Source organism: Polypterus senegalus, chromosome 5 (genome assembly GCF_016835505.1).
Source record: "Polypterus senegalus isolate Bchr_013 chromosome 5, ASM1683550v1, whole genome shotgun sequence".
Classification (NCBI taxonomy): domain Eukaryota; kingdom Metazoa; phylum Chordata; class Cladistia; order Polypteriformes; family Polypteridae; genus Polypterus; species Polypterus senegalus.
The window spans coordinates 3544647-3567104 of NC_053158.1; positions in this window are offsets into that span (position 1 = coordinate 3544647).

Consider the following 22458-nt stretch of genomic DNA (forward strand, 5'->3'; position numbering starts at 1 on the left):
TTCTGCTGTTATGCACCTCAAATCCGCAATACAAGTTTGCTGATAAAATTTTTTGCCAGGCTAGTACGGTGGAGCACTTTAAAAATAACTGCTAACAACTCATTAATGTAATGTGGCTTTCTTATAACTTCATTTTAATCCCGATGCTCTGTATATTCAATTAATTATCATTATCATTCATGGTGGCTCCATAATCCGTACTAACCCCTACTTTCTCTGCTGTTCTTTTCCTGGTTTTCTGTGCCACCACCACCTGATCAAAGCACCGTGATGTCCCTCCATTGGTGGACTAAAGGCCAGAAGTCCACATGACCGTCATCATCATCAAGTTCTTCCATGTGAACCCTGAATACCATGAGGACTGATTGAGGTCATTGATGTCAGGTAGAATGCCCAGAGGGGTCCGGGTGGTCTCGTGGCCTTGGACGCCCTGCAGATTTTATTTTTTCCTTCAGCCCCTGGAGAACCTTTTTTTTTGTTGTTTTGTTGTCTGTCCTCTCTGGCCATTGGACCTTACTTTTTTTTTATTCTCTGTTAATTAGCGTTCCCTAATTCTATTTTCTTATTTATTTTGTCTTTTTTCTCTTTCTTCATCATGTAAAGCACTTTGAGCTCCATTATTTGTATGAAAATATGCTATAGAAATTAATGTTGTTGTTGTTGTGTATGATGATAGAAAGCAAAAAAAAAAATGAAAGGATTTTATCACAAGGCTGCACATAAATGACACTGTGAGAAACGTGAAGGCATCTGAAGACTTTCTGGCTGCACTGCAGAGGACTTTTATGATGTGACAAAATTCTCATTGGCCACGTGGTCCAGTAGACCGAGCTCTGCTTGACCACCAAAAGCGTAAGTGGTGACCTTGTGCTGTGTTAAAGAAAAGTTAATGAGAGATCTTGGAAAGAGATTAATATCTGCATTAGGAATAATTAGACCTTTAGCTATAAATTAATGAGTCACTGCAGTCATCATCCAAAATCAAGGCGCTTACAGTGATTACATCCCACTCTGTGAACATTCAGCTTAATACAAAATCAGGGCTCGTGGGTGTGGGAGCATGCGAGCGTGAATGCCGGTCCTGTCCAAATGAACTTCTAAATATTGCTGCTTTATGCGTTACGAAAGAGCTACTTAATGTGCTATAATGACGGCTTCAAGCGACAGCAAAGGTTTTCATCTAAATACACCCAAAAATGTTCCATTAATTTCAGATGGTATCGGATCAAGTCATTTGTCGTTAATCCAATAAGATGCCCATCGGTGTTTAAAATGATTAACCATGCTCTTTTCTTTTGTGGCTAAAGCTGCAGATTATAAAAATTGCTTTGAATTTACTTTCTTTTTTTCATATACTGTATAAGTCAAATTTGATTAAACATTTGCTGTTACATGTCGCAGTCATTATACATAATGCCCAAATGTATAACTGGTAGCAAACCTTCCACCTTAATCAAAGGAGAAGTGTCTGTGTGTCCGTCTGGCTATGATGTCTGTCATTCCAGCGGATGGTGCATGACAAACACCTGCACTAATAAAACGTATTGCATTTGTCATTCCAACAGATGGCATATAGCAAACATTAACACTGCTTTTATGAAGCCCATCCCAAATGCGATTTAACAGAGATGTGTGTATTGAATTTGTCATTCTAACAGACGGCACATCACAAACATTTGTAGTAATAAAATCCATTACATTTGTCATTTCAGCAGATGGCGCATAACAAACGTTCACACTGCTTTTACAAATCCCATCCCAAATGGCATATAACAAATGTGTGTATTGCATTTGTCATTCTAACAGAAGATGCATCACAAATATTTCTAGTAATAAAATGCATTGTATTTATCAATTCAACAGATTGTGCATAAAAACATTAACATTGCTTTTATGAATCCCATCCCAAATGGCATATATCAGAGATGTATGTATTGCATTTTTCATTCTAACAGATGGCACATCACAGACATTTGTAGTAAATAAAACGTAATGCATTTGTCATTCCAACAGCTGGCGCATAACAAATATCCGTAGAAATAAAATGGATTGCATTTATCACTTCAACAGATGACACATCACAAACATTAACACTGTTTTATGAACTCAATCCCAAGTGGCATACAACAAAGATGTAGGCATTGACTTTGCCACTCTAACAGATGGTGCATCATAAATATTTTGTAGTATTAAATGCATTGGATTTGTCAATCCAACAGATAACGCATAAAAAACATTAACACTGATTTTACAAATCCTCTCGCAAATGGCATATAACAGAGATGTACATTATGTATTGTATTTGTCATCCTAACAGTTGGCACATCACAAACATTTGTAGTCGTTAAAAGCATTGCATTTGTCATTCTGACAGAAGTTGCATCAGAAATGTTTCTAGTACTAAAATGCATTGCATGTATGAATCCAACAGACGGAGTATCACAAAAATTAACATTGCTTTTACAAATCCCATCCCAAATGGCATATAACAGAGACATATTATTGCATTCGCCATTCTAACAAAAGGTGGATCACAAATGTTTGAAGTCATAAAATGCATTGCATTTTTCATACCAATAGATGGCACATCACAAACATTTACAATGCTTTTATGAATCCCATCCCAAATGGAATATAACAGATATATTATTGCATTTTCCATTCTAACAGATGGTGCATCACAAACATCTGTAAAAATAAAGTGTATTGCATTTGTCATTTCAACAGATGAAGCATCACAAACATTAACACTGCTTTTACGAATCTGATCCCAAATGGAATATATCTGAGAAGTATGTATTGCATTTTTCATTCTAACAGATGGCGCATAACAAACATCTGTAAAAATAAAATGTATTGCATTTGTCATTTCAACAGAAGGACTAACACAAACATTAACATTGCTTTTACAAATCCCATCCCAAATGGCATATAACAGAGACATATTATTGCATTTGCCATTCTAACAAAAGGTGGATAACAAACATTTGACATCATAAAATGTATTGCATTTGTCATTCCAATAGATGGCAGATCACAAACATTTACAATGCTTTTATGAATCCCATCCCAAATTGAATATAACAGAGATGTATGAATTGCATTTTTCATTCTAACAGATGGCGCATAACAAATATCTGTAAAATTAAATGTGTTGCATTTGTCATTTCAACAGAAGGAGTATCACAAACATTAACACTGTTTTTCCGAATCCCATCCCAAATGGCATATAACATAGCCATTAATGTTATATTTGTCATCCTAACAAATTTCGCATCACAAATATTTGTCATAATAGATTTTATTAATATATGCAAGCAGTAATTACAGTTTTTATTCCAACAGATAGCGTATGGCAAACATTAGCCAGGAGATTTTTCTGGAATTGTTAGACCTTGGGCTCTGTGTTATGACCTTGTTTTCGGATTCTCTACTGGGACTCTACTGTTCACCTTGGAATGCCTTCTTGTTACGGCCAATTCCGTTTTTTTTTTTTGCACTCCACAGACATTCATTGTGATTCTTTTTCTGTTTTAGAAGATCATGCGCATGCCCTTATTACTTACCAGGGTTTGATGGTGGTAGTGATGGGAACTGCCAGTCCATGACAGGAAGAACATGCAAATTCCACTCAGGTGGAGATTTGAACCCTGGAGTCAGAAATAATCAGTGCCAGAGTAAAATCACGAAGGTGAAAATCATTTCATGCGTTTTCATTTTTTTCCAGGTGTAATCATTGTTTTGTAATCATTGTTTTGAGCTGCTAGTGCACATAAAGAGGCCTTATTTTCTATCACCTCAATTCAATTTAACATCAATTGCTATTTGCATGTTGGTTTCAATTTCAACTTAGCAAACCCTGATCATTTACTGATGATGCTGCTTAATTGAAATGTTTCACTTTTATGGGGCCGTCAGGTACGGCGCCACGTCATCCTCGTTCATCATATTGCATTGATGGCTTCCCTCAAGGCTACAAGGCTTATAAAATACCCCCAGAATGACACAAGGTCTAGACATGAGCAAGCTGAAAACTTTAAAATATTAATGTAAACACATTGATTCAGTCGACAGAACCAGGAGTGCATCCTCTTGGGTGCAGTAGGCCTATGATACTCGATGTACTTCATTAGCTGTGCTAATTAACTTACAAAACACCTCCAATTGTGAATTCTTAATTACGTTAACTCGACTTCTTTGTATGGGTGACTGCTCCGGAATTTTCAGTGCACAAAAATAATGAAACGGTGACCGGGAGTTGATCCTGCTAATTTAAAATACATCAAAAGGAAGCGGTGATCAATGCCGGAGTTTGACACAGTCAGTGTGGCTTACTGGATGAGGCAGTGGAATTCAAAATGGTGACTTCAGGTCTCTCGTCAAACTCGCAGTGCACATAAGAGTCATTGTGCTCATGCAGACGACCGGACTGGAATAACAGGATAAGCGTCTGTGTGTCTGAGCTGTCAAAGGTTGGGTTTTACTTTCTGAAAGTCCAAACAAATAATATCATGAGCCTCACTTTGATCGTATCCTTTTGTTGCCTCCTCATAGGAAGTCTGACATGTCGGTCAAACACGACCTCCCTCATCTGACCCCATGCTGACTATTCAGTAAAAGTCCCGTTTTTGCCACGTGCTTGATAATTCCTTCCATAAATTTTCATGTTAAGCCTACTGGGCTATAGTTGGTTAGAAATGCCTGGTCACCCTTTTTAAATAACAGGACAATATTTGCCATTTTCCAGTTTAGAATCACCCCGGTGCGCAGTCAAGTCAAGTCAAGTTGGGGAGCAGGCACTGGTGCAGCGCGTTCCTACACTCACCACACGACGAAACAGCTCGGGATCCCGGTTGGCAACCCCCCCAGGCAGACCCTCCATCAGGAAATGACCCTCTATCTGCTGCAGCCAGGTACAATACAATGCAATTTATTTTCGTGTGGCCCAAAATCACACAAGAAGTGCCGTAATGGGCTTTAACAGGCCCACAGCCTTGACTTTCTAAGAAGACAAAGTAAAACTCCCAAAAAAACCCCAATAGGGAAAAAAATAGAAGAAACCTTAGGAAAGGCAGTTCAAAAAGAGACCCCTGCCCTGGTAGGGTGGGCGTGAAGTGGGTGTCATAAAACAATGGGGTCAATACAATACAATACAATACAATACACAGAACAGAACAGAAGTCATCCTCAATACAATAGTACAATAGAAATATTACAAGTACAGAGCAGAATTTAACAGTAGATGATATCCCATAACATCCTGGAGACCTCAGCCATTGAGCTGCCTCCCCCATTTGGCCATTCCATAGATAGACAGATCTTTATTGTCATTGTCACTTTTACAAAGGAACAACGAAATTGAAGGTGCAGTCGACTCAGTGTAAGACATAAGAGTTAAAAACACAAGAAGAGAGAAAATAATAACAAACAGAATAGCACTGCGCCAGCCAATCCGATGAAAGGACCCCTCTACCTGACGATTCCTGCAATCCTCCATCAGAGATGACTTTACCTTAGGCAGGCAAAACAACTTGGCAGGTGGGCAGTGGCACCAAGTGCCACATTTGAGTACCGAGAAGAGAGACAGAATAGGCGAGGGTCAGTAACAAATTATAACGATCATATTACTTATGTTTACGTGCTAATGACTAACAACAGAGATACAGTCTGTACCGTTAATCAGCAGCTCTAGTCAGGGTGTGCGAAACTGAAGTTGTGAGTCTTCAGCTGGGATTTCAAAGCTGAGACTGAAGGGGCATCTGACCCGGAAGTGTGAGCAAGTCACGTGGGCGGAAGGATGGAAGCACTTCCGGGGTTAAAGACTATTTAAAGGACTGTTGGAGACCCAGCAAGTGTCACGTGGGCGACCCCTTGGGTCCTCAGCAATGAGGATCTTACGAGCCGGATCACCCTCAGGGAATCGGTGCACATGGCCGCAGTGCCGTAACTGACGCTCCCTCACAATGCAGGTCATGTGCTTCATTCAGGACTCCATGAGCAACACAAAGTCAAACCAGCAGTACCCAAGGATTTTCCGGAGAGACACACTTTGCGGTGACATCCTAAAAATATGCACCAAGGGTTTGTGCTCACAAGCCTCCTTACGAACTCCGTGGTAAATATTATCAGGTCCTGGTGATCTTTTTGATTTCATCCTATTTAATCCACACAGCTCTTCTCTCTACAATGTCCAAATCTCTCACTACCTCCTTAGTAGTCCCTGTTACTGCTGGGAGGTTACCTACTTCCTCACACCTCACACACTCCATGCGGTCCTTTCCATTTAGGCCTTTCCAGCCAGGCAAACAGACCCACCTCCATCCCAGTTGGTATACCGCTCCATCTGTTATGACATTCGCAACTTGTAAACTTCATGTGGTGGGCAAAGGACGAGTGAAAATAACAAGAAATCGATGCTCACGTCAAGAAATCAAAGGTCCAATACGACAAGGCTAGAGATGCTACACCAGCACTGCATTTTCCCAGCAAAACACTTTGACAATAAGAGGTCACTGTGGGTGAAAGGGAATGGGTGTACGTTATTATACGGGACTAGACAACTTGTGTATCAAATACAAAACGTGGGATCTACACTGATTACTTATATTTCAGCCCATCGTAGAGAGAGAGTACAGCTAGTTCTGAAAAAATCTGCAAATCTTTCTGAAAGCACATTCTTTGTCGTTATTGAGTGTGGATTAGTGGACACAAATTGCGAAATTCCCCTTGTCAAAATAAACCTCCAGCACAATAAAGTGCAAAAGGTGAAAGGGTCGCAACACCTTCTGAATCTTCTGGTGGTCCCCCACGTGAGCTCAGCATATTAGAATATCAGAACAATCTGAATGGCAACAGGCCACTCATCCCCACAAATCTCACCGGTGCCCTTCACTTCATTCGTCTAAAATAACATCCAGTTTTGAGGGTCCCTAAAGTCCTGCTGTCTACCGCAATACTTGGTCGCAACTGTCACTTGGTTTCCTGCCTTGTGCTTATTCCAAGTGTCTGTCATTCTCTCTGTGAAGAAAAACTTCCTAATGTTTGTGCAAAATTCACCCCAAACATGTTTCCAGCTGTGTCCCCGTATTCTCGATGACCTCACTTAAAAGTCACCGCCTCGATCCACTGGACTAATTCCCTACATTATTTTAAACACTTCACTTGTGTCACCTCTTAATCTTCTTTTACTTAAACTCTAAAGGCTCAGCTCTTTTAATCTTTCCTCATAACTCATCCCCTGTAGTCCCTGAATCAGCCTAGTTGCTCTTCTCTGGACCTTCTCTTGTGCTGCTATGTCTTTATGTAGACCAAAACTGCACACAGGACTCCAGATGAGGCCTCACCAGTGTGTTATAAAGACTTGAGCAGAACCTCCTGTGACTTGTACTCAACAACGTCAAGGCGCTATATAACCTGACATTCTGTTAGCCTTCTTAATGGCTTCTGAACACTGACTGGAAGTCGATAGCTTAGAGTCCACTACGACTTCTAAATCCTTCTCATAAGGTGAATTCTCAATTTTCTGACCGCCCATTGTGTATTCAAACCTCACATTTTTACTTCATATGTGTAATACTTTACATTTACTGACATTCAATTTCATCTTTCACAAGTCTGCCCAAGACTGTCTGCCGTCCAAGTCCTTCTGTGATGATTGTAAAGATTACAAATTAGCTGCTGATCCACCTATCTTGGTATCATCTGCAAACTTTACCCTTTTTGTTCCTTATATTCCTATCTAGATCATTTATAGTTATTAAAAATAGCAGTGGCCCCAGCACTGCCCCCTGCTGGTCACCACTGTTAACATCGGCCAATTCTGATGAAGTTCCTTGCACCGTCACTCTCTGCTTCCTGTGTCTGAGCCAGTTCTGCACCCATCAACACCCCATACCCTGAACTCCCACTTCTTATAGTTTGATGCCCACCCTCTCATGTGGCACCTCATCAAATACTTTCTGAAACTCAAGATCAAAAATCTCATTTGCTCTGCTTTGATTGTATCCTTTTGTTGCCTCCTCATAGAATTCCAGCCTGTTAGTAAAACACGACCTCTCTCTTCTGACCCCACGCTGACTGTCCCTAATAACTCCTATCCTTGCCATGTGTTGCTCAATCTTATCCTTAATAATTTCTTCCATTGATTTTCCTGTGATGCATTTTAAGCTTACTGGCCTATAGTTGCTTGACTCTGCCCTGTCACCCTTTTTATATAATGGGATGATATTTGCCTTTTTCCAGTTCTTCGCAGTGACTTCCTAAAAATATGTGTCAAGGGATTACATCTGCACTTGCTAACCTCCTTAAGAACTCTGTGGTTTAACCCGTTAACAGTTGTGTTTGGGGTTCTTCCAGAGTGAAGTAGAGAAAGACAAAGAAACTGTGATTGCATTCACTACACTTTTGGCACTCAGACTTATTCTGATAAACTGGAAGGACCCAAACTCTCCTCTGTTAAATCAGTGGGAAACCGATGTGTTATATAATTTGAAACTGGAAAAATCAAATACTCAGTTAGAGGATCAAGCCTTACAGACTTTTTCAAAACATGGCAGGATATAATCAGTAATATTTTAAAATAAGTTCATAAAACACATAGAATTTATTAATTTAGGTATGTTTACAAGCCTTACATTTTACGCCGTTTGGCTTGCTCTCTCTCTCAGCTAAATGCTTGGCGACGCAAGTTCTCAGCTCGGTTTTGCAGACTGGTGGCACCCAGCATCAAAGCAGTGCTACTGTTCCAGTGTGGTTGCCTTTTCTGTTTTTAGATCCACATCCCTGACACAGCTTTATAAATACATTGAAATTAACCGCATATTGTTTATTAGTTTAAGGTAACTGATTGTAATTAACCTGTAAAAATATAATGGTCCACAGAATGGTCAAACTATTCCAAATACCACAGCTGCTTTAGTGTTGTTACTCTCACTGCACCATCTTCTTCTTTTTTCAGCTTCTCCCATTAGGGGTGGCTACATTGGATTATCTTTTTCCATATTACTCTCACTGCACCACTCGGAGTATTTATATCACTGTATCTGAGTGTGAATCACAGCAGCTGATCAGAAAGAGAATTATCGGGATACAGCATCAAGCACACGCTGCCTCAGCCATACACACAGTCTATTTGAACTTCTTCCATACAACAAACGCTTCAGAGCCTTTCCTGTGCGGACCTCGCGGTTCAGAAACAGTTTCATCCCAAGACCTATAAACGCACTCAATCAGCCCATCAATTGCACCTTGTAGAACTGTCTGGACTTATAAGTACAATCACCTCACTGTAAACTTGCACTACAGTTATAATATCGCACAACCTGAGCCACTTTATAAAAGCGCGTATTTACATATAATGACGATATCGTTTTAAGATGAAATGCAGCAAAATGTTTATTACATTATACAGTGTCAGGGATGCCAGGGGCCATAACCCGGCCGGGGCGCCAGGAGGGACCGGAAGAGGGTCAGAGCCCTCCCTGGATCACGTGGGGTTTGCCTTCCGGGTTGCTTTGGGGCCACGGGTCAAGGGCATGGAAGCCTTTCCCTGTAGGGGCCCGTGGTCACGCCAGGAGGCACCCCAGTGCCTTGGGACCTGGTGTGGCGGAAGTGCTGGGGAAGATTTATGACGGCGCCGGAGAGCAGCCGGGAGGACAGCCGGCACTTCTGCCACACTGGGGCGTGGCCAGAAGAAGATTGCCGGGAACACCTGGGGCTCATCCGGGTCCTCTATAAAAGGGCCGTCTCCATTCATTCGGGCTAGAGCCGGGTGGAAGGAGGAAGAGGCAAGAGGAGCTGTGGAGGCGGCCCAAGACAAGGCATTGTGGCCAGGACTGTGTTTGGGGTTTGTGCACGTGACTGGGTCCGGCCAAGTTCACAACAGATAAAATGTTAACATCATTTAAATAATCTACATTGTTAATAATTAAACATGTGAGGACACAGTGCCGCAACTCTAGCAAGGAACTGGCGCTCCATTCGCAGATTGTTCCTGCCTCGCTCTGTATTCTTGCTGGGGCTGGCGTGACACTGGAAGGATAGATAGATGGATAAAATAATTAAACACATACTACGAAGATATTTCAATGTTCCTTAAAAGTTTTGAAGAATCAGCGTTATAAGCTTACAGATGGCTTAACGTCTATTACAGAGCTGATTGTGTGACAATTGGGTACTTGGAGAAAGAAAAGGAAGGACAGGAATTGGAGGTTAGTATGTTTGAAAGAGACAGTACTGTTATAATAAAGTATTTCATTGAAGATCACTCACGGTGCCAGTCGTCACAATCACTGCGCCACTGTGTTCCCATGTTTAATAACATGCTTTAACTCCTATCATCATCAAAATGATATCAAGCATACATCTCAGTATTTTAATTATTCAGAGAGCTGTAATGTCACAAATGTAATAGATTCTGTGTCCTGTCGGAGAAGAGAAAGCCGGTTTAAGAAGTACGTAGTGATTCACACACATAGAGCACATAGAAGATCAAACACAAAACAAAGCATTTAATGTGCAATTTTAGTTACAATGGGATTTGAGAAACTGGTAAAGTGAAGTTTATGATGTTCTGCTTTAATGAAAAAATAAACGACATGATTAAAGTGGAAATTTCGAGATTAAAGTTGACATTTCGTGCTTTGTTCCACTGTGTGCCTATTTTTTTTTTCTTCTCTGTACAGTAATAAGCTTTCATATGACCCTCAGACAGTGGGCTACGACTCATCTTTTCACGGCGACTTTGATATCTGACAACTTCTTTCGGGCACTGTGCGACTTTGTGAACTTGAGCTTTCGAGTTTCTCCGACACTCTATGTCTCTCGATCAGCTTCCTTTTGTTCTTTATACCTCTGTTTAAACCAACAAATAGTACGTTTTCCTTTGCCTCTACTTGGTATTTGCTGAAATTCTTCTATTTCTCCCCATGCTTTTGCCATTGTCTTTTCACAGAACGCTGAGCTTAAGGGCTATTTATGTTGATTTGCATATTCAAAGAGGTGTAATTCTGGAAGGAGACGGGGCAGGACAGCAGGCGTGTGCACGTGCGTTAATTTTCATGCTGACTGGGATTTATGTAGCGGAAGAACGTGGAAGTTGGCGAATGCACTGATTTAAGCATTTGGATTTTTTTGTGTGTACAAACATTTCTGCTTTTGTCCGTACGCCATGTTTTAGTGTGAATTCTACGCAAGCAAATTTTGCATGAGGCAACCTGGTGACTGATGGGGGCATGAAGGTCATCGTCCGTATTAAAAGGTGGAATGCCAGTTATTCCTGCTTTTCTTTGTTTTAAATTGTACATTGGCATTTCCAGGTTAGAGCGATTTGCAGTTTGCAGACCACACATTGGTGAAGAGTCCGGTGCCATTCTCTTACTTACTGTACATGCAGGCACAGTAATTTGAGAAAGAAAGAAAGAAAGAAAGAAAGAAAGAAAGAAAGAAAGAAAGAAAGAAAGAAAGAAAGAAATTGAAAATGTCAAAGACTCCATATCAGATAGATAAATGAAACAGAAAGAACATAGAAAGCAAAAAGTAAGTCTATAATATATATGTGAAAGGCACTATATGAGAGACAGAGGAGGAAAAAACAGAAAGTGCATAATATTTATAGACAATGAAAGGTGCTATATGAGTTAGACAGAGAAAGAAAGAAACAAAACAAGTGTATAATGTATGTATATGTGAACAGGGCTCATATAAAAGAAAGAAAGAAAGAAAGAAAGAAAGAAAGAAAGAAAGAAAGAAAGAAAGAAAGTTGCTCAATTTTTAAGATCTCAGACCTCAATGACGTGAGTGCCCCTTCACACACACACACACCCCAACCCCACCTCTCCCTGTTCTCATCCCTCCCCTGAACAGCCCATTGTTTTTTTACAGCAGACCCCCCACCCCCAACACACACACAACTCAGAAAGAAAGAACAGATGATTGTGCGGAATGCATTGTTCACTTTATTCACAGTCAGGCTATCAAAATAACAGCAAATATCCGAGCTAAATTTACAAAAAAGTTCAATTAAAAATCCTCCTTTAAAAAGAATACCAAACTAGGGTACAAAAAACATTGGAAGCCAAGTAACTTTATCCATCTCGTTTCTTGTTGAAAAGATAAAGAAGCCATTCGTTTCAAAGTTTTCATCCCCAAGTCCAGATTAAATAGAAGAAACTGAAAGTTTTTTTTCTTTTATTTTCTTTTTTCTTTTCTCAATTCTAATTAAGATAATGATCGTGCCCCATTGGTGATATGTAAATCAGGCCACTTTTTTAACTTTAATTTATTGGAATTGTGAGAAAATTGAGATTAGTGGTCTCACTATTATCGTTTTGTCTTGAAATCCAATTAATTTCCGCAGTGCCAAGTCGTTTTAGTTAAGAACACTGTTGTCTGTCTGCTGTGTTCTTATGTAATTTCAAAAAAATAAAAATAAAACACACAAAGCAGACTCATCAGTAACAACAATTTCTTTCTTGTACAGCCCATCATCACACAAGTAACACTTCGGTGGTCTTTAACAGGCTGTGCAAAACAACAGCAGCAACATTTATTTCTAGAGCACGTTTTCATACAAATGAAGTCGTTCAAAGAGAATAAAGACAAAATAAATAAATAAGTAAATAGAATTAGGGAACACTAATTAACATAGAATAAAAGTGAGGGCCGATGGCCAGGGAGGACAGAAAAAACAAACAAAAAAAAAATCTGCAGGGGGTCCAAGGCCGTGAGACCACCCGGCCCCCTCTAGGCATTTATTCTACCTAACATCAATGACCTCAATCAGTCCTCATGGTATTCAGGGTTCACTTGGAAGAACTTGCTGATGATGATGACGGTCATGTGGACTTCTGGCCTTTAGTCCATCAATGGAGGGACATCACGGTGCTTCGATCAGGTGGTGGGGGCGCAGATCAACACCAAAGAAAACCAGAAAAAGAACAGAAGAGAGAAAGTAGGGGTTAGTACGGATTACAGAGCCACCAGGAATGATAATGATAATTCAATGTATATACAGAGCATCAGGATTCAACTAAAATGAAGTTATGAGAAAGCCATGTTAAAATAACGGGTCTTTAGCAGTTCATTAAAGTGCAAAAAAAGTGTAAGCCGGCGGACGGATGGGAGATAACGTCATTCGATCCTGAAAATCATTCCACTGCAACAGCAAAAATGGCAGACTCTACACCTCGGGCTCTCACTTCCAAATTGGGTTCTTGCCAAGGGCTTCCTTCATCTGTTATGCAGCGTACGCCGTCATTAAACAAAGCTGCTATTTCTCCTATGTGATTTCTAACCACCGTATCACTAAGGGAAGGGTATCGCCTTTTATATCTATATATCTATATATATATAAAAGCCACAGACTCACTCATCACAAAATCTCCCAGACTAGGAGAACTTGGGACTTGAAATTTGGAATGTAGGTTACCCTCGGCCCATTGTGACACCCCGTGTAGTGGGAATTGGAATCACCAGCCTACACTCTAGATGTCTAGTATGTGGGACCGAGCGTGACCAGGATGATGGTGTAAGACAGGTTTTTTGAAAAATAAAGTGAGGTTTTATTTACAGGTGCACTTAAAGAAAAATCAAAAGAATGTCCAGTAATCAAATGGAGCCCAGAAATGAATTTATATATTAAAACACAGTCCAATACGGCAGGGTGCCAACCCAAAGGACACACAAAAAACAGTAATCAAATGGAGCCCAGAAATGACTAATATAAATATTTACAGTGCTTCCTGAAAGTCCCAAATGAAAAAGTAATACTGCACACAAACTAGTGAAATCAAAATATATACACAAAAGCAAAATGTGAAGCTGTCTTCCTCCACAATGATCCAAGTCAGGAAGCTGATCCTCCAAACAGTGTATAATACAGAATTCACCCAAAAATATTCAAAAATACAGAAAAAATATATATAAAAAAAAACAGTGCACCACTAACCACAACCCAATAAATACCTCCACCAAAGCTAATCTAGAGATATTTATATATATATATACGAAAAAATATACAAAAACAAAGCACAAGCCGTAATGCTGTTCTGCCAGGTTCCTTTCTCTAAGAAGATCTAGTCAGAAAGAACCTCCTCTAGAGGACATGATTCCCTTTTGTATTCGGCGCCCCTACGCTGACCAATTTACGTCAACGCGATGACGTGAATGCCGTTTGCGAAAAGCGGCGTCTACTATCCCACATAATTACTATCAAAATCGAGCAGCCGGCCCGGCGCGCGTGCGCGTGCGCGCGTATAGCTGAGCCGGCTTTTCAGACGCGGACTGCACTTCGTGCCTTAAGTTAAAGTAAGCACTTTCTCATTTTTTTCCTCCTTCCCCTGAGCTACAGCTCAGATAACTACGAACACGGGGTCCCTTTACTAGACCGGGTTAACTAATATTAAGGCGCTTTTCACTTTCTTTTGCTCTTTTAGAGTTATGATGTCGCGGGAGACGCGTGCAGGAGTGGAGGACCGACAATGCCATCCCGGCCAGTCAATGGCAAGGCTGTCTCTCCAGGCTGCATGAGACCCACCGCGACACTAATATGGTCAGTGAAATCGCATGTCTGCACTTATATAAAAGAAAAAGGCACATTTCCTTTCTTTATTCCTTTTTGTCCTAAACAAATGCCTCTCTGTTAACACTGCAGAGGACATTTAACTAATTTTATTTAATTACTGGTAATGCCAGTAAGGCACATTGCCACACCCATAGGTGCTCACTAAGAAACGGGTTTGAAAATTCATGTTCTGTGTGTATGTCTGTGTTTCTTTAGGAGGCATTAGCTCTTCTTTTGAAATTGCGGCATGTTAAGTAACCGAAAAATATAGAAATATGACAGAAAATGCGATATCCCTCCCATCGTGATTATGGCGGTACAAAAATCACATGAGAGAAAAAGAAATTGTTTAGCTTACTTTACTGACGGTTTTACGTGGTTACAGACAGGAAGCTTATAAATGACTCCATCAAGGTGTGGCAGTCTTGATTTACGCAGTCTACCATCTTTCGTCACCAGGCTGAAAGGATTTTCCGGACGGATGACATAATCTTCCTCCTGACAGCTTCAAAGGGTTTGACTGCTTGTCCATGTATTTGTATTGTCTTCTCCACGTGCAGGGCCCTCTCTGGTCTCCAAACAAGGACAGTAAAGGATTCAGTTTCATCTCAGGAATAGTACAATGCCTTTGCAGTTGTCCCCTTCATTCTCCAAACTTCTAAAGTAGTGGTTATCTAAATGCAGGCCGACTAGCCTCTGTGTGCCAAACTTGGCCTGCACATGTGAATGAATCCATAAAACAATGTGCACAGAAACAGTGACATTAAACTTAATATTATGACAAACTTATTAGAACGGTCTGTCCGCTTCTCATGAGCGAATTACTTAACGGATTTAGATCGGGTTGTTTTCTATCATTTGCTTCAAATTTCCAGTTGATTTTGTGACTTCTCTCATAGTTCGTTTGCGGTACCGATGTATTTATGCAAATCCAACAGAGTGGATTCACTCGCCAGCCTCTGTTTGAGTCGCTCTACCTCTCGCCACGTGTTGGAGTGCACCTCGCTTCCACTTAGCTAGCGATGCCCGTTTGTTCAACAGACATTATCATCTACAGAGTGTTAAGGAGTAACGAGAGATCAGAGCTACGTGTGTTTTAGAGGGTAGCTGCTGATTGCCAGAGTGATGTGATTTTCTCCCCACATGGGGGACGCTCTCCCATCAGAGCTGAACACGATCAGATACAGTGCCAGTGTCTATTGATATTTAAAGTTTGTCCTGTTTCATTGCTATGTGGGCACAGCCACGGGGTACAGCTGGTTATATCTATATAGTTTCGGGTTATGTAACACGCCGCAATTACAAAAGATCTCATTCCAAGGTAGATAGCGCCCCCTGCTGGATACAGCTGTGTGTGACAGCCACCACAGACCTCTTTGGGCTCTGCTCTGAACTCCATTATAAAGTGCTGTTAAAAAGCGCAGATTTAATGTCGTCTACTAACACATGGAATTGTAATCTGTTATCGGTATTAGTTTTTGAAAACGACTCTTTACTACAAAAGTATTTAGTAATCAGAAATGTGATACCGGAGTCTTGGATGAAGTAATTAAAAAATGTGAAATGCTCCAACTTTCCTATCAGTTAACTAAGTCGCTGAACGCACCTGAATGGCATGCCATGCCAACATCGTCAGACTTGCTAATCCTACTTGTTCTTTTACACCAGCCCACCTGAGAGAATACTTATATAGACACACACACACACACAGAGGAAACCAGTGATAGGGACTAAGTGGGATACTGAACACGAGCCCACACCATTGTGCTGCTTACTTCCACAATCTGAAATGTCGTCTGACATGGAAATTAAAAATTAGCTGTAATACAGAAAAAAGAATGCGAGGCCCCAGGAGACGATCCTGACATTTCTTAATGCTAAATGTATTGAATGGTCGTCACTGACTAAATATCAAAAGTGAGAGCGGCAGCAGCTCCGGCGCTCAGAAGAAGAACAGTGGAGCAGTGTTTGGCTTCAAAAAAATTACAAGGCCTTCCCAATTATGTCAAGCGACATGAAAAATGTGAAAAACCTCTTGGAAGAGTGTTAAAAAATCAAACATCTGCTAATATAGGTCAGCTGCCATGCCAGGCTTTAGCATGGGCACCTGGTGGCATTGTTCCACTGCATTGATTACATCCAGACGGACTGAGCTCTGATGAGCAGATGAGCCATAAACGGCACAACAATCGGCAAGAGTGGCGTTTGGGGGTGGCAAGTGGGGCGATCGCCCCAGGCCCGGCACCTAAGGGGGCCCCTGCTTTTGAGGTCCTGTTTGAGCAGATTTGTCAAGTTTTATTCTCCAGGCAGTAACTTGGTTTACGAGTGTTTTGCAAGACGAGCTAAATTTTCTTAATACATTTTGACTTGATAAACGAAGCATGTCTTGCAATACAAGTAGTATGGATACACTTTGTCTGCTGGCGTCATGTGATCACAACTGAGCTGATGGTTCTTCTCTCTCTCTCTTGAGGGCAATCGTCTCCTATTCTCCGTCTGCATGTCCGCGATTATTTTTGGATGCGCTTATACGGCTGGGAGACTGCGACTGCTTTGGGACGCTCTTCCGTGTCGCCCGCTGGGTGGAATCCCACAAGAGTTTAGAAACTCACTCACACCAGCCATGATTCTTTTAAAGGTAAAGTGCAGGTTCATTTGTTTTATGTATTTTTACTTTATATTTTGTATTAATCATTTCTATATGAATAGTTTTGGGTTGTACGAATCATCTGAGTTTCCATTATTTCTTATGGGGAAATTCACTTTGATATACGAGTGCTTTGGACTCCGAGCACGCTTTCCGCAATTATGCTCGCAAACCGAGGTTCCACTATATATATATTTGAGACAAGCACTCGATTCTATGAAGACATGGTTTGAACCTTTGCAGCAGTATGATGTACCACATTAACACCATGCCCAGGCCGGCCACTACACTACCAAGACTTATTCCTTGGCACCTGAGGTTTCTTGCTCTGTTAACAAGCCATACAAGTTGTCTTATTTTTCCCAACATGATGAAATAACCAGAAACAGTAAACATCCATCCGTCCATCCATTTTACTAACTACAGGGTTACGGGGGTCTGCTGGAGCCAATCCCAGCCAACACAGGGCACAAGGCAGGAAACAAACCCCGGGCAGAGTGCCAGCCCACCACAGGGCACATGCGCACACACACACACACACACACACACACACACTAGGGACAATTTAGAATTGCCAGTGCACCTAACCTGCATGTCTTTGGACTGTGGGAGGAAACTGGAGACACGGGGAGAACATGCAAACTCCACACAGGGAGGACCCGGGAAGCAAACCCGGGCCTCCTAACTGCAAGGCAGCAGCGCTACCCACTGCGCCACCATGCCAGCCAACAGTTAACAGATATGTAAAATTACACACGGATATATTGGAAGAATGAAAAGACGGACAAATATTCAACAATAAATATGATAGAAATGAGACTTCAGACATCATAAAGGTTTGGGGCAGCCACCCGTATATTATTTCCGTAATATTTGATCAGAGATGTTCATAAGACAGAGTCCAAAACAAAACTGAATATTTGGAGGTAAAATGGCCGTTTTAAGGGCTGGGGAAGGAAATGATGTCATCTAGTCCAGAACCGGAAGTGACATCATCAGAGGTGCCGGGGCCGGAAATGACGTCATCAGAGGTGCCAGAATCTGGTGAGATTTCTCCGGAATGATCTGCAAGAAACTGAGGGAGACAGTCAGCACACTCTGCCACCCCCTGGTCTGGTGTAGTATTACCGTTCCCCAGACCCTCTAGCTGTCTCCTAAATGCACATGTGTGACAATATGTGCGTGCAAACCACCACTTATCGCAGAAACACCAGTGACCAATTACTATACAAACATTTACATTAAATCTCCCTTGCTCCTAAACAATAAACAAAAGCACACAACACAAAAACAAACATGGATTGGATAAACACAGCAGTTGAAAATGGGGTGAAAAAATAAAGTCCAGCGGTATTGATACTGGCTGTAGTGTTAATGATTCAAGATTCAAGAGATTCAAGAGTATTTATTGTCATTTCATCCATATACAGTAGCACAGCATACAGTGAAATGAAACAACGTTCCTCCAGGACTATGGTGCTACAATAGAACACAGGACAACGAAGACTCCACGACACGTAACATAAAGACACATAATGTATAACAATGTGAGTCAAATGTGCAAACATGTGCAACACTGCAGAGCAGAGCACAGATATCAGATATCAGACCAGTCCATGAGTGTTCAGGAGTCTGACTGCTTGGGGGGAAAAAACTGTTACACATTCTGGTGGTGAGGGCCCAAGTTCTTCAGTACCTTTTTCCTAATGGCAGGAGCCCTAGCGAGCTGAATGACTTCTGGCGTGTCGCTCTGACATCACATGTGATGAAGACCATGGAGCGGCTGCTGCTTCACCACCTGAGGCCACAGGTCCGCCACGCCCTCGACCCTCTGCAGTTTGCGTACCAGGAGAAGGTGGGAGTGGAGGAGGCCATCATCTATATGCTACACTGATCCCTCTCCCACTTGGACAGAGGCAGTGGTGCTGTAAGAATTCTGTTTCTGGACTTCTCTAGCGCCTTCAACACCATCCAACCTCTGCTCCTTAGGGACAAGCTGACAGAGATGGGAGTAGACTCACACCTGGTGTCATGGAATGTGGACTATCTTACAGACAGACCTCAATATGTACGTCTCGGGAACTGCAGGTCTGACATTGTGGACAGCAGCACAGGAGCGCCGCAGGGGACTGGACTTTCTCCGGTCCTGTTCAGCCAACATACATCGGACTTCCAATACAACTCAGAGTCCTGCCACGTGCAAAAGTTCACTGACAACACTGCTATGGTGGGCTGCATCAGGAGTGGGCAGGAGGAGGAGTATAGGATGCTAATCAAAGACTTTGTTAAATGGTGCGACTCAAACCACCTACAACTGAACACCAGCAAAACCAAGGAGCTGGTGGTGGATTTTAGGAGGACCAGGCCCCTCATGGACCCCGTGATCATCAGAGGTGACTGTGCAGAGGGTGCAGACCTGTAAATACCTGGGAGTGCAGCTGGATGATAAACTGGACTGGACTGCCAACACTGATGGTCTGTGTAAGAGAGGACAGAGCCGACTATACTTCATTAGAAGGCTGGCGTCCTTCAACATCTGCAATAAGATGCTGCAGATGGTCTACCAGACGGTTGTGGCAAGTGCCCTCTTCTACATGCGGTGGTGTGCTGGGAAGGCAGCATTAAGAAGAGGGATGCCTCACGCCTGGACAAACTGGTGAGAAAGGCAGGCTCTATTGTAGACACGGAGCTGGACAGTTTAACATCTGGGGCAGAGCGACGGCGCTGAGCAGACTCCTGTCAGTCATGGAGAATCCACTGCATCCACTGAACAGGATCATCTTCAGACAGAGGAGCAGCTTCAGAGACAGACTGCTGTCACCATCCTGCTCCACTGACAGACTGAGGAGACCCCACACTATGCGACTCTTCAATTCCACCTGGGGGGGTAACGTTAATATTATTCAAAGTTATTGTCTGTTATACCTGCATTGTTATCACTCTTTAATTTAATATTGTTATTATCATTATGCTGCTGCTGCTATGGGAATTTCACCTTGGGATTAATAAAGTATCTATCTATCTATCTATCTATCTATCTATCTATCTATCTATCTATCTATCTATCTATCTATCTATCTATCTATCTATCTATCTTATGGGACTGCTGCGACAGACTCAGGGAGTCAAACCTGAGCAGAGAAGACTACGTTGTAGCAGATTATTAATTTTATGGTGGGGACTCCAGGGTCTCACCCAGCCTTGACCTGGCACACACGCACACACTCACAGAAGACACAGTTAGAGGCCCAATAAACTGATAAATATAATGAAATATATGAACCAAATGAAGGAAAAAGGAATATGCAATATAACAATAAATCACGTCTGTAACAGCCCTCCTCGGTTCTGCTGACGGTGATGCCAAACAACAACCAAAGTCCGAACCAGTCCAGGGCAGCAAAGACAGTGTGACAAATGAAAAATCCTGTGATTTTGTTTGTTCGACTGGTTTCCTGATGCATTGTGGGATTAGGTGATTGGGAGAGCTAACTAAGGAGAAGACGTATCCCATCCATACAAACTCACATGAATAGGCTGGCCAGAGACAGACACAGGAACGGTAATCCAACGGTGTGGATGTGAACAGAGTATGAATGTCTTCCAGGCTCCCTTTTTAAAGAGCCCGCCTTCTCCTTCTTCATCCCAGCAGCCCCTGCACCCTCTGAAACTGTCCACTAGTGTTATGCAGCTGGTGCCGCTGGGAAATGTAGTTGTGGTAAAGCGATGTCCATAACCGATTGGCGTCTTTTAAATAAACAACCGCCAGACTCGGGTCTTTAGGTGGGGCGTGATGGCGTGGCGAGACAGACCCTAATTGGTGCCAGGAGATGCTGATTGCCAATGCTGTGTCACGTCCTTCCGTCTTTAAAAGGGAAAAGCAGCTGTGAGGGGTGAAGAATCAGAAAGAAGAGGAAAAATGGCCGCAGGTTAAAAGATGGAAAGAGGAAAAAGGCAGGAGTGAGGAAGAGATATGGTGCAAGAGAGCAGATGAAAGGCAGACAGCCTGGTGGAAGTCTCTTGGGGCATGTGGATGACACTCAGGGGGCTGATGGCCACTCCAGTTGAGTATCCTGGGAGCTGCAGAGGACCAAAGAGCTGCCCAGTCGTATTGACTTGCCCGCTGAAGGATATTGAGAGGCTCAGCAAGGCATTCCATGGGTGGTGCCACGGACTATAAGGACACAAGCCTGGCAGCAGGCAGTCGGAGGCTCGATGAGGTGCCCTTTCTGGTGCCAGAGGGGGCTACAAGAGGGGCAATGCTCAAGGTGGGCTGATCTGCAGATGAGGCACCTCCTTCTCTGCAAAAGCCCGAGTCAGTTTTAGTCAAGGAGATGTCCGTTTTTAAGGACTACACCCGGGCTCGGGGTTTTTAGAGGCAGTTTCCTGCCGGTTGTTAAAACCTCATTCTAATGGAAGGGTTATTTATTTAATTGTGTTAACCTCCATCATCACCTCATTTGATGGATTATTTATTTAGTGAACTATTAGCACTGTAGGTTGAGTTGTGGCTCTGAGGTTAGGGATCTGTGCCGGCAATCAGAAGGTTGCCAGTTTGAATCCCTAACCCTAACCCTAACCCTAAAAAAACACCTCACACTCTTCCAGTGTGGTGCTGAGGTGTCACCTGGTGCACGGCTGCACTCAGATCTCAATCCGGGTGGTTTGTCGTGTGGTGGGGTGCGACAGCGTGTTGTAATCAGCGCATGCTCCCAACCTCTTAGCACTGCACTTTTGGAAACCCAGTTTGGCTTTTTGATCTTTGACTCGTTTTAACAAAAGCCAAATTGCTTGCTGCGTTTGTTCTCATCTGTTCAGAGTTTGCGTGGAGCCGACCCGCACCCTTGCAGGGGTTCATTTTAAGTGGCGCTGCCCTAATCCAGGTCTTCGGAACTCTTAAGGGCATCAAATCAGTGGACTTGCTGACTCCACTGTGGTATGTTTGGCCGCCCTCACTCAGATGCTGCTCTTGGTCATCCTGCACGTTGCTAATTCAGCCAAGTGAGCTTTGGGTGTGCCTGGGGGACGATAATTCCACCCCGAGTTGCCTAATGCATCCCCTCCTTTCTCATCAGGAGATCTGATGACTGACAATGCTGGCACTTTCAGGTTCTGCCGCCCTGTGCCCATCTCTTCCACCCTGGGCTTCCTCTTAAAGCAGGGGTGCTGAACTCTAGGCTGCAGGTTTTCATTCTAACCCTTTTCCTAATCAGTGACCAGTTTTCACTGCTAATTAACCCCTAAACTGCCA